We start from the raw sequence: 17,731 nt of genomic DNA, 5'->3' as shown, positions 1-17,731 counted from the left end.
AAGAGCTGCAGCTGTCTCATGTGGAGCCTTCGTCTGATCCCGAGGTGGACTCTGGCAGCCACTGGGTCCCTTGCAGATGTAGTAAACCATTCTGCAGAGACGAATTCAAACCAAGAGAAAGGACAGATAACTTGTTTTTGGTCTAAGCTTCAGGTCCCAGATCTGGGGCAACTTAGAATGTTGCCTCTTTATCCACCTTTCCTCCAAACCTACCATCTACCCACTGCTTCTTTTTTCTTCTCTTCAACTTTTAAGTTTAGGAGTACATGTGCAGGATGCGCCGTTTTGTTACAGAGGTAAATGTGTGCCATGGCTATTTCCTGCACAGGTCGTCCATAACCTCGGTATTAAGCCCAGCATCCATTAGTTATTCTTCCTGATGCTCTTCCTTCCCACATTCCCCACTCTGACAGGCCTCAGTGTGTGTTCCTCCCCACCATGTGTCCATGTGTTCTCATCATTCAGCTCCCACTTATAAGCGAGAACATGTGGTGTTTGGTTTTCTGTTCCTGCATTAGTTTGCTGAGGATGATAATAGTTTCCAGCTCCATCCATGTCCCTGCAAAGGACATGATCGCATTCCTTTTTATGGCTGCATGGTATTCCATGGTGTATATGTATCATATTTTCTTTACTCAGTCTATCATTGGTAAGCTTTTGGGTGGATTCCACATCTTTTCTATTGTGAATAGTGCTGCCACGAACATAAGCATGTATCTTTATAGCAGAATGATTTATATTCCTTTGGGTATATGCTCAGTAATGGGATTGTTTGATCAAATGGTATTTCTGCCTCTAGATCTTTGAGGAATTGCCACACTGTCTTCCACAATAGTCGAACTAACTTACACTCCCACCGATACCCACTGCTTCTAAAACAATCCCTTGAAATAGATTTTCACCTTGGCACATGAGATAGAAGCCAAGAGGAGGCTTACTGGAGCTGAGGACAGAAGCCATTTCTCTTACTGTCTCCTGTCTCTGAAGAGGAGGAGGAAGCAAAAGTTGAAAAACAACAGGAATGATGTCAGTGTCAAGACCAGCTGGTGCCACTGATGACCAGGCCTGAGGTTAAAAGATTAACCCCCCACTCTAACCACATGTACTCTCAATCTATCATGACCCTTTCACGTGGAACCCCTTAGAGTTGCAAGCCCTTAAAAGGGCCAGGAACTCTGCCTTTGGAGAGCTCGGCCCTTGAGACGAGAGTCTGCCAATGCTCCCCGTCGAATAAAAAAAAACCTCTTCCTTCTTTAATCTGGTATCTGAGGAGTTTTGTCTGTGGGGTTCCCTGACCGGGAAGCAAAGTGATTAACAGACAGCCCCTTAGGCCGCTTAGGCCTGCCCTGTGGAACATCCCTGCAGGGGACTGCAGCCAGCTTGAGTGACATGGATCCTGAGAGCCCTCCCGGATAGGCAATTGCCCAGGTGGAACGCCTCGTCAGAGCAGTGCACAGCAGGCCCCCACGGAGGATCAAAGCAGTGGCTGAACACCGGGATGGAACTGGAACTTTAAGTCTGGACATCTGAAACTTGGTAAGACTGGTCTTTGGAACTTGCCCACTCCATTTGAGTGGAAGCGTGGCTTGATCACCCATGGCGTGCCTGTAATGGCACTTTGGTATTTGACTCGACTTGAATTGCTTGATACTTTGGTTTTGGTTTTGACCTGGCTTGGATTTCTGGATACTCTGATTTTGGTTTTAATCCTGGCTTGGTGTAAACTGAAAAAGTGTGTGTGTGCCCTTTTTACCCGTTCTTTGTTCTGTGGTGTGCGTGTGGTGTGAGCATGGTGTTTTGTCTCAAGGAAACATGTGTCAGGCACAAAGTAAGCCCACTCTGCTAGGAACTATGTTGAAAACTTTTAAGAAGGGATTTAGTGGAGACTATGGGGTTACTATGACACCAGGAAAACTTAGAACTTTGTGTGAAATAGATTGGCCGACATTAGAAGTGGGTTGGCCATCAGAAGGAAGCCTGGACAGGTCTCTTGTTTCTAAGGTATGACACAAGGTAACTGGTAAGTCAGGACACTCAGACCAGTTCCCATACATAGACACTTGGTTACAGCTGGTGCCAGACCCCCCACAGTGGCTAAGAGGGCAGACAGCAGCAGTGCTAGTAGCAAAGGGACAGATAGCCAAGGAAGGATCCCGCTCCACTCACCAAGGGAAATCAACTCCTGAAGTTCTGTCGACCCAACATCAGAAGATCCATTGCAGGAGATGGCACCAGTGATCCCAGTGGTGCCCTCCCCTTACTGGGGAGAGGGGCTGCCCACTCTTGAGCCCACAGTGCTTGCGCCTGTGCAAGAGAAACATATCCCTAGGTCACCCAGAGTAGACAAGAGAGGAGGTGAAGCCTCGGGAGAAACCTCTCCCTTGGCAGCTCGTTTACAACCCAAAACTGGGATACAAATGCCCCTGAGAGAGCAGCAGTATACTGGGATAGACGAGGGTGGTCACATGGTGGAGAGGCATGTTTTTGTGTACCAGCCCTTCACCTCTGCTGACCGTCTCAACTGGAAAAACAATACCCCGTCCTATACTAAAAAGCCACAAGCTCTAATTGATTTTCTCCAAACTATTATTCAGACCCACAACCCCACCTGGGCTGATTGCCATCAGTTGTTCACGTTCCTCTTTAACACAGATGAAAGGCGGAGAGTGCTCCAAGCAGCAACTAAGTGGCTAGAGGAACATGCACTGGCTGATTACCAAACCCCCAAGAGTATGTGAGGACCCAGTTACCAGGAACAGACCCCCAGTGGGACCCGAATGAAAGAGAGGATATGGAAAGGCTGAATTGATACAGGGAAGCTCTCTTGAAAGGATTAAAGAGGGGAGCCCAGAAGGCCAAAAATGTTAACAAGGTCCCAGAAGGCCAAAAATGTTAACAAGGTCTCTGAGATCATTCAGGGAAAAGAAGAAAGTCCAGCACAATTCTACAAGAGACTGTGTGAGGCCTATCGTATGTCTACTCCCGTTGATCCCGAAAGCCCTGAAAATCAGCACATGATCAACATGGCTTTAGTTAGTCAAAGCACAGGAGACATTAGAAGAAAACTGCAGAAACAGGCTGGCTTTGCAGGGATGAATACATCACAGTTATTAGAAATAGCTAACCAGGTGTTTGTAAACAGGGATGCAGTAAGCCGTAAGGAAAACCACAAAAAGAATGGACATCAGGCCTGGCGAAACGCTGACCTGTTAGCTGCAGTAATCAGAGGGGTCCCCCCAAAGAGGTAAGGGAAGGGGGGCCCTGGGAAAGAAACTCAGCCTGGCTATCAGAGTTTGCAGCATAACCAGTGTGCTTATTGTAAAGAAATAGGACATTGGAAGAACAAATGCCCTCAGCTAAAAGGAAAACAAGGTGACTCAGAGCAGGAGGCCCCAGACAAGGAGGAAGGGGCCCTGCTCAACTGGGCAAAAGGGTTATTGGACTGAGGGGGACCGGGATCAAGTGCCCCCAAGGAGCCTATGGTCTGGATGACAGTCGGGAGTAAAGACATGATTTTCTTGTAGATACCGGTGCTGAACATTCGGTAGTAACCACCCTAGTCACCCCCTTATCCAAAAAGACTATTGACATAATCGGAGCCACGGGGGTTTCAGCAAAGCAAGCTTTCTGCTTGCCCCAGATTTGTACTGTAGGAGGACATAAAGTGATTCATCAGTTTTTGTACATGCCTGACTGTCACTTGCCCTTGTTGGGAAGGGACTTGCTTAGGAAGCTGAGAACCACTATCTCTTTTACAGAGCACAGCTCTTTTGCTGCTAAAGTTACCTGGGACATGAGTCATTACGACCCTTACGGTCCCCCAAGAGGAGGAATGGAGACTTTTCTTAGCTGAGCCAGGCCAAGAGATAAGACCAGCTCTGGCCAAGCAGTGGCCAAGAGTGTGGGCGGAAGACAACCCTCCAGGGTTGGCAGTCAACTAAACCCCTGTACTTATAGAAGTTAAGCCCGGGGCCCAGCCAGTTAGGCAAAAATAGTACCCGGTCCCCAGAGAAGCTCTTGAAGGTATCCAGGTCCATCTCAAGCACCTAAAAACCTTTGGAATTATAGTTCCTTGTCAGTCTCCACGGAACACTCCCCTCCTGCCTGTTCCCAAGCCAGGGACCAAGGACTACAGGCCGGTACAGGATTTGTGCTTGGTTGACCAAGCTACCGTGACTTTACATCCAACAGTACCTAACCCGTACACATTGTTGGGGTTGCTGCCAGCTGAGGACAGCTGGTTCACCTGCTTGGACCTGAAAGATGCTTTCTTTAGCATCAGATTAGCCCCTGAGAGCTAGAAGCTGTTCGCCTTTCAGTGGGAAGATCCTGAGTCAGGTGTCATACTCAGTACACTTGGACCTGGCTTCCCCAAGGATTCAAGAACTCCCCCCACCGTCTTCAGGGAGGCATTGGCTTGAGACCTCCAGAAGTTTCCCACCAGAGACGTAGGCTGCATGTTGCTCCAGTACGTTGATGACCTTCTGCTGGGACACCCCAAGGCAGTCGGGTGCGCCAAGGGAACGGATGCCTTACTCCAGCACCTGGAGGACTGTAGGTATAAGGTGTCCAAGAAAAAAGCTCAGATCTGCTGACAGCAGGTACACTACTTGGGATTTACTATCCGACAGAGGTAGTGCAACCTGGGATCAGAAAGACAGCAGGTCATTTGCAATCTACCAGAGCCTAAGAGCAGAAGGCAGGTGAGAGAATTCTTAGGAGCTGTGGGGTTTGCAGACTGTGGATCCCAAACTTTACAGTATTAGCCAAGCCTTTGTATGGGGTCACAAAGGTGGGTGGGGGACTGGGAACCTTTTGAATGGGGATCCCAACAACAGCCAGCCTTTCATGAGTTAAAGGAAAAACTTCTGTCAGTCCCAGCCCTGGGGCTACCCGATCTGACAAAGCCTTTTACATTGTATGTGTCAGAGAGAGAAAGGATGGCAGTTGGAGTTTTAACCCAAACTGTGGGGCCCTGGCCAAGGCCGGTGGCCTACCTCTCTGAACAACTAGATGGGGTTTCCAAAGGATGGCCCCCATGATTGAGGGCCTTGGCAGCAACTGCCCTGCTAGTACAAGAAGCAGATAAGCTGACTCTTGGGCAAAACCTGAAGATAAAGGCCCCCATGCTGTGCTGACTTTAATGAATACTAAAGGACATCATTGGCTAATGAATGCTAGACTCACCAAGTACCAAAGTTTGCTCTGTGAAAATTCCTGTATAACCATTGAAGTTTGTAACACCCTGAACTCTGCCACCTTGCTCCCAGTATCAGAGAGCCCTGTCGAGTATGACTGTATAGCAGTGTTGGACTCAGTATACTCTAGCAGACCTGACACCTGGGACCAGCCTTGGGCGTCAGTAGACTGGGAACTATACATGGATGGGAGCAGCTTCATCAACCCACAAGGAGAGAGATGTGCAGGGTATGCAGTGATAACCCTGGACACTGTTGGTGAAGCCAGATCATTGCCCCAGGGCACTTCAGCCCAGAAAGCTGAACTCATTGCTTTAATTCGGGCCTTAGAACTCAGTGAAGGTAAGACTGTAAACATTTACACTGATTCTTGGTATGCCTTTTTAACCCTTCAAGTGCATGGAGCATCATATAAAGAAAAGGGCCTATTGAACTCTGGAGGAAAGGACATAAAATATCAACAAGAAATCTTGCAATTATTAGAAGCAGTATGGAAACCCCACAAGGTGGCAGTTATGCATTGCAGAGGACATCAGTGAGCGTCCACCTTGGTGGGTTTGGGGAATTCCCACGCTGACTCAGAGGCTCGAAAAGCAGCATCTGCCCCCTTCCGGGCATCAGTCACAGCCCCCCTGCTCCCTCAAGCACCTGATCTTGTACCTGCTTATTCTAAAGAAGAAAAGGACTTTCTCCAGGCAGAGGGGGGACAAGTGATGGAGGAAGGATGGATTTGGTTACCAGATGGGAGAGTAGCTGTGCTACAGCTGCTAGGAGCCGCAGTTGTACTGGCTGTGCATGAAACCACCCATCTATGTCAGGAGTCACTTGAAAAGTCGTTAGGGCTGGTATTTCTACATCTCGCATTTGTCAGCCCTTGCCAAAACAGTGTTTTGGTGTTACCTGTGGTGTGTTACCTGCCGACAGCATAATGCGAGGCAAGGTCCAGCACTTCCGCCCGGCATACAAGCTTATGGAGCAGCCCCCTTTGAAGATCTCCAGGTGGACTTAACAGAGATGCCAAAGTGTGGAGGTAACAAGTATTTATTAGTTCTTGTGTGTACCTGCTCTGGGTGGGTGGAAGCTTATCCAACATGAACTGAGAAAGCTCGTAAAGTAACCCATGTGCTTCTTTGAGATCTTATTCCTAGATTTGGACTGCCCTTACAAATCGGCTCAGATAATGGGCCTGCGTTTGTGGGTGACTTGGTACAGAAGACGGCAAAGGTATTGGGGATCACATGGAAACTGCATGCTGCCTACTGGCCTCAGAGTTCCGGAAAGGTGGAGCGCATGAATCGGACTATCAAAAATAGTTTAGGGAAAATATGTCAGGAAACAGGATTAAAATGGATACAGGCTCTCCCTATGGTATTATTTAAAATTAGATGTACCCCTTCTAAAAGAACAGGATATTCCCCTTATGAAATATTGTATCATAGACCCCCTCCTATATTATGGGGACTTCCAGGCACTCCCCGAGAGTTAGGTGAAATTGAGTTACAGTGACAGCCACAGACTTTAGGAAAAATTACACAAACAATCTCAACCTGGGTAAATGAGAGATGCACTGTTAGCTTATTCTCCCTAGTTCACTCTTTCTCCCCAGGTGATCGAGTGTGGATAAAGGACTGGAATGTAGCCTCTTTGTGCCCATGGTGGAAAGGACCCCAGACTGTCATCCTGACCACTCCCACCACTGTGAAGGTAGAGGGAATCCCAGCCTGAATCCACCACAGCCGTGTAAAACCTGCAGCGCCTGAAACCTGGGAGGCAAGACCAAGCCTGGACAACCCTTGCAGAGTGTCTGAAGAAGACAAGCCGTGCTCCAGTCACACCCAGAAGCTGACTGGTCCACGCATGGCTGAAGCATGAGGAAGCTCATCGTGGGACTCATTTTTCTTAAATTTTGGACTTATACAGTAAGGACTTCAACTGACCCTCCTCAGACTGAGATAGGGCAAAAAGTTGAAACAGTCTTTTTGTTTAAAAGAAACTTGTGTGTATAATGCCACCCAGTACAAGGTATGCAGCCCAGGAAGTGACCAGACTGATGTGTGCTATAACCCATTAGAACTACTTGATCCCCGTTGGAAAACAGGAGAGTATGTAACTCTAGGAATCAATGGAACTGGACTGGCAGGAAGACCTGAGTAGTGAAGATGAGAGTGAGAACTCACACTAGTGAGTGAGGTTCTCAAAGAGGGGAATGAGGAGAGAAGCCAATTCTCTTACTGTCTCCTGTCTCTGAAGAGGAGGAGGAAGTAAAAGTTGAAAAACAACAGGAAGTCAGTGGCAAGACCAGCTGGTGCCATTGATGACCAGGCCTGAGGTTAAAAGATTAACCCCCAACTCTAACCACATGTGCTCTCAATCTATCACGACCCTTTCATGTGGAACCCCTTAGAGTTGCAAGCCCTTAAAAGGGCCAGGAACTCTGTCTTCGGAGAGCTCAGCTCTTGAGACGCAAGTCTGCCAATGCTCCTAGCCAAATTAAAAAAAAAAAAAAAAAACCTCTTCCTTCTTTAATCCAGTGCCTGAGAAGTTTTGTCTGCAGCTCATCCTGCTATAGAGCTAGAAGAGGACTGGAATTAGCCAATGGGGAAGTGGGTGAAATGAATCTCAGAAGAGCCATTCCAGAGGACAAAGGGACAGTGAGGTCCCATCTTCTGATGTGCCCTAATGACCTTGGTGTGGAAACCCCAAACCCTATCGCTCCACCTGTCAAGAAGAGAGACAGGTCAGCCTCCAGGCTGCCTCAGCTGTCCAGGGCCTGCTCTGGTGCCTACATAGTCTTCAGAGAAAGAGGACTTGTCTTCCCAAGGGAAACATTCCCAGGTCTGCCATCCCAGGCAACTGCATGAGACAGATGTATCCAGGCTATGATGGAAGGGAGGGAAGAGGCCAGGACCAGTGTAAAGTCCCTAACTTCCCCTGCACTGCTTCGCTGAGTTCTGACCAGAGTTCCTACTGTGGGGGGAGCTTGAACCCTTTCCAAGTTTAGAGCCTGAACTCTAACCAGCCTGGCTAAGCAGGACTTGAAGAAGCTGCCAAATGAAAAAGATCTGCCAGTTCTCTGTCTAGGTGGATACCCAGTCAGCCTGGTGTAGTTTTGGGGGTCCCTCTCCCCCGCCCCGGGGACATTGTTGGTCAGGCAGATCAAAGAGTTTAGTTATTTTCAGAGATAGGACAAACTGGAAGCTCTCAGCATTCTCTTACCTCTATGAGAGGACCCTTAGACTAATGACATATTTAGTTAAATAGGAGTAGGTATGAGAGATAGCAAAATGTCCTCCAACAGAATTTCAGCCAATCTGTGTCACTTCCAAATGTGGTTTTACATTGATTTGTTAGGAATTGATGGTTTACGAAAAGGCAAAGGAAGAAATGAGATGCTTTGCAGGTTTAAACTGCTGGATGGGACCCCCTCCTCTGGGACCATCTATGATTCTGAAACCCAATGCCTTAGCTAAGGGCGTTCTGGGCTGTCAGGAAGGGGTGGTGTTGACTGGTGTTACTTGAGTCTTGTTGAAGGACGCTTGACTTCAGATGGTAAAATTCAGACAGGCAGAGAAAGAAGAATGTGGGGAGGACTCTAGGATGGGAAGAAAATTCAAGCACGGATGAAATAGGAGTCACCATGCGATATTCAGGAGACATTGAAGGGACAGGGCACATCTGGTTGGGATGGGGCATGGCTGCACCATGGAGGGCCTTGAATGCTCCTTTCGGGATGAATTGTTACTTACTGAAGGACCCTGTGGTAAATAAGAGGTTTTTCTCTATGCGGAGGCCCTAGAGCCAGGGGAATCCACGTTCAGCTAGATCATTGAGTTCCGAATCTTTCCTCTCCAAAATCCCTGTTAGCTCCACACATTCCAAAGCTCTGAAATGAGACAGTTACAGAATCTTTCTCTCCCTTTCCCTGCCTTGACTACTGCCGATCAGGGCAGGGGTTCTTGCAAATATTTTATAATTGCAGGAGGAAAACGGTGCCCTGGCTCCAAAGTGGCATTGAGGACCCAAGCTATGTCTAGTTTCTGATTTTCCTCCCTGGTGGGTGGGCTTGTGTCATTGATGTGGTCTCACATCAATGGGTGCTGCCCCACCCTCATCTTCACTGCTGCCTGGGAGGCATCAGGAGAGTCTTCTATAACTGAGGAAAATATCACCCTTCACCTGGGCCTCATTGGATACAACTGGGTCCTGTGGCCACTGCTGGCTGCAAGGGAAGCTGGCAAATGGGACTCGGAAGGGAGGGGCCAATGCTGCTGGGACTGGTTTGAGCCAATTACGATTCATGCCCTGGGACTGAAAATAATAAGGTCAAACAAAGCAGAGATTCTGCGATCAGACAGCAGAGGGGAGGCTTTTGGAGAAAGGTCGGTGGGGCAGGCAGGTCTTTTCCCAGCACCCGCTATTTGCACAAATAATGACAATGAGGCTGAACAGTGAAAGGACCAGCCTAGGGTCACAGAGCAAGCATAACTCCAGAGCACAGCACCTCCAGACTGGGCGCTGTCTTTTCTCCTGGGATCCCAGCACAGTGGACCAAGTGCTGGTGGCTCAATGTAAATTTCAAGGCCCCAGGAACTCCTTCACTGAAGATACTACAGTTTTTAACCCTTACTATGCATCAGAATAACCTGGGGAACTTGCAAAAACTCATGAATGTCCAGACTTCATTCCTTGAAGTTCAGATTCAATTGGTCTGTAGTAGGTCCCAGGCAGCCTCCTTTGCAAAGCTTTCCAGGTATAATGGTGTTCTACTCTCCCCAGTTATTCAATGAAACACAAACTTAGGTGTTTCTATGAAGCTGGATGAGATCAAAGCCCCAAATCAGTTGACTTTAAGTAAGGGAGAGTATCCTAGGCCAGCAGTCCCCAACCGTTTTGGCACCGGTCACCAGTTTCATGCAAGACAATTTTTCCATAGATAGGGTAGGGTGTGGGGGGATGGTTTCAGGATGATTAAAGCATGTTTCATTTATTGTCCATCTTTCTATTATTATTACATACTCACCATAATGCAGAATCAGTGGGATCCCTGAGCTTGTCCTCCTGCAACTAGATGGTCCCTCCTGGGGGTGATGGGAGGCAGCGACAGATCATCAGGAATTAGATTCTCATACGGAGTATGAAGCCTAGATCCCTCGCATGTGTAGTTCACAGTGGGGTTTGCATTCCTGTGAGAATCCAATGCCATTGATCTGACAGGCAATCAGATCCTAACAGGCAATCAGATCCTAACAGGCCACAGACTGGTACCAGTCTGTGGCCCAGGGGCTGGGGACCCCTGTCCTAGACAATCTAGATGGGCCTGATTCAATGCATCAGAAGGCCTTAGAAGCAAAGCTGGGGCATCCTTGATGAAGAATAAATGTCATGATGGACAGCAGCATCAGCTGGTGTCCACGAGTTCCAGCCTGTCCTTCCTGATGATCAGCCTGCCCTATGGATTTCAGACTTGCCTCGTCACACCTCGTAATTAAGCCAATTCTATGCAATAAATCTCAAATTATACATCTCTCACTGCTTCTGCTGAGAACCAGGGAATTATTCAGTAGTTGTTAAGCCAAAAGGCATCAGAATAAAATAACCCAAGGTCAAATCTCATCTCCTCCCTGCGACCGCCGTGGCTGCAGTTCCCTCAGCTATAAAGTGGGAATCTCGGTGCTCAGCGCACAGGCATCCTGTGAAGGGTAACTGCTCTCAGGCGTGTTTACATTCACTACACATCGGGACTGAGTGGTGTCCGCTGCTCTTATACTGCTGGCCTCTTCTGGGCCATGAGCAAATAAATGTGCAGACAAAAAATGCGCCTGGTGTTCCCTCACATTGCTTGACATCTAAAGTTTAGGGTCTTGGAGTGACCTAATCCGGCTTCCCCCAGCTTGCTCCTGCGGTAGGCAAGAGGGCGCCTGCGCACACAGACACGCGGACGCTGCACCCCAGCAGGTGCAGGACACCGAGGCGGCCACCCAGCTCTGGTCAGGAAAGCAGCCAGGAGTTCCATCGGCCACCCATCACGACTCTCCTGGGAGTTTTAATAGGGGTTTTGGTTACCCCTATTAAAGCAGCAGGTCTCACTGCTCACCTGGTGAGTCGTGGCGGTCCCGCCGGTCTTGCCGCCGCCGCACTCAGTTTCGGGGCTGCTGCTCGGCGCCGCGCGGCGTGGACTCTCTCCTCCCGGAGACTCCCGCGCCTCCCACCCGCGCCTCCCGGAGGGCCTGCTCTGCCTCCAGCCTGGCGAAGCAGTGCCCTCTGGCGGCCGCGCACTGCAGCAGCGGCTTGCTCTGCAGGCCGAAACCTGAAGCCGGCTCTGGGCTCTGGTTTCCTCCTAAGCTACTACTGTTTTTTGACTTGGAAATCCATAGGAAATCCAAAATTGTATGTTTTTCTTTTTCTGTGTGAAAGAATTTTTGTATTTTCCACCGACAAGAAATTAGATGTTTCTATTCCTGGTAGTGAACAATGTGAGGCTGGATACATTTACCACCTGCACATGTGAAGGCGACCCGACATTAAAAGTAGGGTTAACTCCGTGTTGATTTCGGTGACAAGGTACACGTGCATAGAACCACCCTCCTCATTTCCACAACTTCCAGTCCTGAGAACTGGTCATTCCAGCAGGTTTAAGGTAAGAATCTGTGGATCAAAGTTAAGCCTTGGATGGGCAGAGAGGAGCTGCCTCTTTGTCTATTAACCCTGTCACTAGCCCTCTGCCTATGGACCTCAGCCCCTCGTGTCACCCCTCTGGGTCTCCGTCTCCTAACCTAGGAAAGAAGAGGATTAAAATAGAGCCTCTTCAGCTTTCGCATTTAGGATCCAAGGGCTACCCATTCAGGGATAGTCATTCATTCAGCAAATACCATGTCAAGTGCAGGGGGTTCAGATTCACCAGGGAGCAAACCTGTGCATTCCTAGATCTTAAATTGTAACAAGGGAGAAAGGTAATAAGCAATAAACCTGAAGATGACACAGTGTGTTAGAAGGTGAGAATGAACGCCAGGTGGAAACCGGCACAGGTGTGGGACTGGAGAGTGGTCGCCCAGGGAAAGGCTGAGGGAGGGCGCAGGTTCAGGTGACGGAATCAGGCCAGGACTCTGAAAAGTGTCCTTGGAGCAAAGACCTGTAGGAGACGGACATGAGAAAACCATATGATCTTTCTGAAGAAAGATCTTTCTGCCTTCCAGGCAGAGGGAAGCGTGCAGAGGCTCGAAGGTGAGAACGGTCTGATAAACTTGCGGATCAAGGAGAAAGCCTGCGTGGCTGAATCAGAGTGCCTGAAGAGTAGCGATGCCTGGCAAGGCTAGGAGGTCACAAGAGATGGCTACACAGAACCTGCTGGGCCACTGCAAAGGATTTGCCCTTGACTCTGAAAGAAACAGGGCCATTGGAGGTTTTGAGCAAAGGAGCGGCACAATCTGCCTGATGTTTTCAGAGGGTCTGTCTTAGCCTGCTCTGGCTGCCATACTTAACAAAATGCCACAGACTGGATAACTTACACAATAAACATTTTCTCACCACTCTGGAGGCTAGAAAGTCCAAGGAAGTCCAGTGAAGAGGCCGGGAACTGTGACTAACGCCTGTAACCCCAGCACTTTGGGAGGCTGAGGTGGGTGGATCACTAGGTCAGGAGTTCGAGACCAGCCTGGCCAATACAGTGAAACCCCATCTCTACTAAAAATACAAAAATTAGCTGGGTGTGGTGGCACGTGCCTGTAGTCCCAGCTACTCCGGAGGCTGAGGCAGGAAAATTGCTTGAACCCAGGAGGTGGAGGTGGCAGTGAGCCGAGATCACACCACTGTACTCCAGCCTGGCGACAGAGCGAGACTCCATCTGAAGAAAAAAGAAAGTCCGGTGAGGGTCCTCTCTCTGGCTTGCTCATGGCTGGCCACCTGCCCACTGTGTCTTCACATGGTAGAGAAAGACAGCAAGGCCTGGTGTCTTCTTCCTCTTCCCATAAGGGCATTAATCCCATCATGCGGCTCCAGCTGTGTAACCTCATCCAAATCTAATAATCTCCTAAAGGCCCCACCTCCAAATACCATCACACTGGAGATTGGGGCTTCAACATATGAATCTGGGGAAGATTCAAGTGTTCAGCCCTTAACAAGGTCACCCAGGCTACTGTATGAGCTAGATCACAAGGGCTGGCGGAGATGGGGGCAGGAAGAGCGGGAAACCACAGCGAGCATCGAGGAGAGGGTGGTGGCTGTGGCTTGGGCTGCTATGGTAGTAGTGGAGACGGTGAGGAATAGTCAGATTCTGGACAGACTTTGAAAGCAGAGACCACAGGATTTCCTGGCAGGTTGAATGCAGAATGTGAAAGAAAAAAGAAGTAAAGGATGTTTAAATCTGAACGAAGTAACTGGAAGCCGTTATTGAGAGGGGAAATTGACAAGGGTGGGGCAGAGGTCTGCAGGGGGGCCAGACATTTCATTTGGGACATGTTGATAAAGTTTAAGACATCTATTTGTGACGAGAGAGAAGTGAATGTGCAAAGTTCAGGAGATTCAGGGGAGACTTGTTGCTGGAGACAATTATCATCCTATAAAAACGTGGGTTCTAGAGTCAGGTGGATTTGTGTTCAAATATCTGTCGTGTTACTTACTGGCTACGTCAGCCTGAAACAAAGTCTTAGCTTCTTTGAACCTTGTTATTCAATATTTATTTTTTCAGCTCCTCCTGTGTCAGGCACTGTACCGGGTGCTGGGATTGAAAAAATAGGCAAAGCAAAGTCCCTGTGCTCATGGACTCTACACTGGTCAAACAGGGATGAGAATAAATGTCCACTTAGTGTTTATTGAATGAATAAAGTGTATAAATTGCCTCAGGCACTCAGTATAGTGATTTGCCCGGTAAATAGCTGATCTCACCACTCTTTCCTTGCTTTCTACCCATTGGAGGACAATTTGTGTTGCATACTTGGACTGGCCAGTAAAGGTCTAGGGGACATTTTGGGTGTCAGCCTTCCAGTGCCACAGAAACTATAGAACTGACTCCCCAAGACCAGAAGGTGGTCCCGAATACCAGAAATTATAGAATCATATGTTGCCTGCACAGCAGAATACAGCCTCTGATTTTTTTCCTTTGGAATTATTCTGGAGACCAGATACTAAACCCAGCTCAGGGACACTGCAACAATGACCAAAACTGAGCTGGTGCTTGAGGATGCACAGGTAGTCTAACAAGCAAATAGCTGGGGCAGCATCTTACCATGAGGGTTGTTCTCACTGCAATCAGCATCCTCTTAGACAGAAGTGCTACATTTCTTCTTAAGTGACAGATTTCCGGGATTGCTTCTTTTATTCTAAACTAACTCTTGGAGATGAAAAGTCAACCACAAAGAGGAGATCACCAAGGGCAAGAAGAGGCCCTGGGATGGATGTCTGAGGCCCCTGAACATTCAAAGGGTGGCCAGAGAAAGAGGCTGCCAAGGGTGCCGAGAGGCAGTGGCTGTTGAGATGGGAGAGGGCAAGAGCGGAGCAGGGATAATCGAGAATTGGACGTGGGAGCAAAGCGCAGCCCCGTGCAACGCTGCAGAGGAGACAAGCAAGTGGAAGCTGGGGAGGCCGCACTGGATTTAGCCATGTTGCTTCCGTTCATGGCCTTAGTTACAGCCAGGGAGCAGTGGGCTGAGGAATATATGGAGGATAAGGAAGAAGAGACAATGGACAGAAATATCATTTAAGATATTTGGCTGTGAAAAGCAAGAGACTGGATTATCTAGACAAGGCAAATGTGAGTTCGAGAGATAATTTTTCAAAGGAAAGAACGGTGAACACTGTTCTAGCCCGGCAAGCGTTGTGCTCTGCTTGGAGAAGGATAGGGACACATGACGGGAAAGTGGTGCCAGGAACAACTTGAGATGTGGGGAGGGCAGTCTTCCCCAAGGGAGAGTGCAAATATCAAAATAGAGGACTATGGGCTGGCCTGGAGAGCACAACACCACCTGCCGCAAGCATGTTCCAGGGGAAGGTACAGAGAAGCGAGGGAGTGAATGAGGGGCTGGGAGTCCCAAGACAGCATCCTGAGCTCAAGTAGGGTTAGATGAATGGAGAAACACCTCCTTGGTCACGGCAGGAGCCACGAGGAACGATGAGAAGAGGATGCCGGGGAGTTTGCAAGCGAGGCCCAGTGGATGATTTCCATTGTTCTATGAAGTGGGAAGAGACTCAGTCAGGCTGAGGTGGATCAGGAGTTTGGAGACACAGAGGATATTCATTAATTATTTCCTTGTTATTTCCAAGACTTTTGTTATTTCCAAGACTTCCTAATCAAGTCTGATGCTTAGTATGTGGCACACTGTTATCCACACAACCACCTCCTCTGGCCCTCTCTCTCCCCAAGCCGAATCCATCCTCCCTCTAGTTCCCACAACCCTTTGTACACGTCTCTCTTATGGCTCCAACCATATTCATTATCCAAGTTTTGGGGAAAGGCCATTGAGGATGAATGCGGATGGTGGTAAAATCCAACCAGATTAGTCTTAACTGCTGTAGCTCTCACACAAGTACCCTGGGATCCTTCCAGATTGAATTCAAACTCAGTTTGGTTAGGGTCTTCTGGGGTTTTTGTTACAGTGTGCAGAAGGTGACAGCTTAATACCCTTTTCAGAGCATTCTTCTTTGAGGTCATGTGAGAGGGCACTGTATTGGGAATTGTAATATTTCCAAATAATGGTGCCCATGGTTCTCTGATGAGTGGTCCAGACCTAGACCTGAATGAGCATTCATCTTCTCGTCCTCTCTCCCTCCTCCCTTTCTCTCTCTCACAGACACAGACACACTCACACACACTCTAAGTTCTGGGAAGTGCAGTGTACATAGTTTGCTCTGAGAGGGTCCTCGTGGCTAAGAGTAAAGACAGTCAGCATTCTAAGGGTTCCAAAATGAATTGTGTGGTTGAACAATGACAACCAACGCCCTTCTCTTTTCTTCTTTCCCTAATCAAATTAATGTTCTTTATAAGCAAATACATCACAGATACCTACATACGCAGAGAGGTTACAGGAAACATCAAGACTCTGGCAAGGGTTTCCTAGGAATCACAAGAAAAAGAGCATCTTCTTTGAAATATTGACTCTTAGGATTTAGCGGGGGATTGGGAAGATTTGAGGTTTATGGTTAGTTCTTTAAAATGATGCAGCAGAGTCAGGTGAACACCCACTCCTAGAAGACATGAAATATCCCCGTTCACAAAATGGGTTAGAGGAGTTGTGAGTAAGATGATTTAAAATTGGGCCAGGCGGGGTAGCTCATGCTTGTAATCCCAGCACTTTGGGAGGCCAAGGCAGGTGGATCACCTGAGGTCGGGAGTTCGAGACCAGCCTGACCAACGTGGAGAAACCCCGTCTCTACTAAAAATACAAAAAAAAAAAAATTAGCCGGGTGTGGTGGTGCACGCCTGTAATCCCAGCCACTCGGGAGGCTGAGGCAGAAGAATCGCTTGAACCCGGGAGGTGGAGGTTGCAGTGAGCTGAGATCACGCCACTGCACTCCAGACCAGGCAACAAGAGCAAAATTCCCTCTGAAGAAAAAAAAAAAAAGTGAAACCTACATTAAGCTTCCTTTAATGAAACCCACCTTATTCTATCAAAATTTAAAACACACACATAACTTTAATACAGCAATTCTACATGCTAAGTGATATAGGTATAGGGATATCCACAATAGCTTTTTCTTCTACAACAGCAAATGGTTGCACTTTCATAGAGTACCGGTTAAATAAATGACCTGCATAATAGAATACTATCCAGCCTTTAAGGGAGTGGGAGAGTGTTGACATGGGAGGACCTCCAAGATGTATTAATTTAAAAGTACGGTGAATAGCATGAAAAATCTGCTCTCATTTCTGTATGGAGAAATACATATGCAATTATATTTATAAATACAGAAGAGTTTCTCTGAAAAGATGGACCAACACTAGTTATAGCAGGTCGCCTGTAGTGAGGAATGAGATGGCTAGGGGGAAGAAGAGGGTAATTTTTTAAATTGTTTCTCAAATGCATACATTACCTCTCAAAATTTTTTATTACAAACACCCTCTTCTCTCTATTAAAAATGTGCCTTTGTATCAATTGTGGTACACTGAAGTTAAAAATGCATTATTGTCAAGTTGATTAATTTCTAGACTATCCAGACCTAGACTTGTTTTTTTCCCTCTTTCTCAGCAGAAGATGTGGGTGGTGTTGTCATTTAAGTGTATAATACTGAGCAAGTCAGTCATCCATGTGGACTCAGATTCTTCATTTGAAAGTGATGATCTTAGACTCAAGATGAATTCCAAAAAATATCTTGCTGGTCTAAGGTGCTATCATTATATAACTTGATCATGCATATTTGAAAATAAAGCAATAAAGTGACAAAGAGAATCTGGGTGGATGTCAGAGGGTGAGTTCTGGTGATGGCAGAATTGTAGACAACTACAATTTTCCCAATATATTTCATCGTTTGACCACTTTATAAATTCCCTTTCATTTCTACTCCATTCACCTTTAGAATACCCAAGAAACAACAAAAAAGGCATA

At 47.7% G+C, this 17,731-nt stretch overlaps 1 long non-coding RNA gene across 4 annotated transcripts in view; it reads right to left on the bottom strand.

Moving 5' to 3' along the window:
• LOC123573013 (uncharacterized) overlaps positions 1–11,394 on the bottom strand; it is a 41,060-nt gene extending 29,666 nt beyond the window's left edge. For all 4 annotated transcript variants that reach the window (XR_006697708.2, XR_010586278.1, XR_012433520.1 and 1 more), the window contains exons 1-2: positions 11,293–11,394; positions 2,167–2,304 (exon numbers count right to left, since the gene is read on the bottom strand). This is a non-coding gene — a long non-coding RNA (uncharacterized lncRNA). The remainder of the gene's footprint in view (positions 1–2,166; positions 2,305–11,292) is intronic.
• Positions 11,395–17,731: the final 6,337 nt, after the last annotated feature.

Source organism: Macaca fascicularis, chromosome 4, assembly GCF_037993035.2.
Source record: "Macaca fascicularis isolate 582-1 chromosome 4, T2T-MFA8v1.1".
NCBI lineage: Eukaryota > Metazoa > Chordata > Mammalia > Primates > Cercopithecidae > Macaca > Macaca fascicularis.
This window is presented reverse-complemented; position numbering and strand designations above follow the sequence as displayed.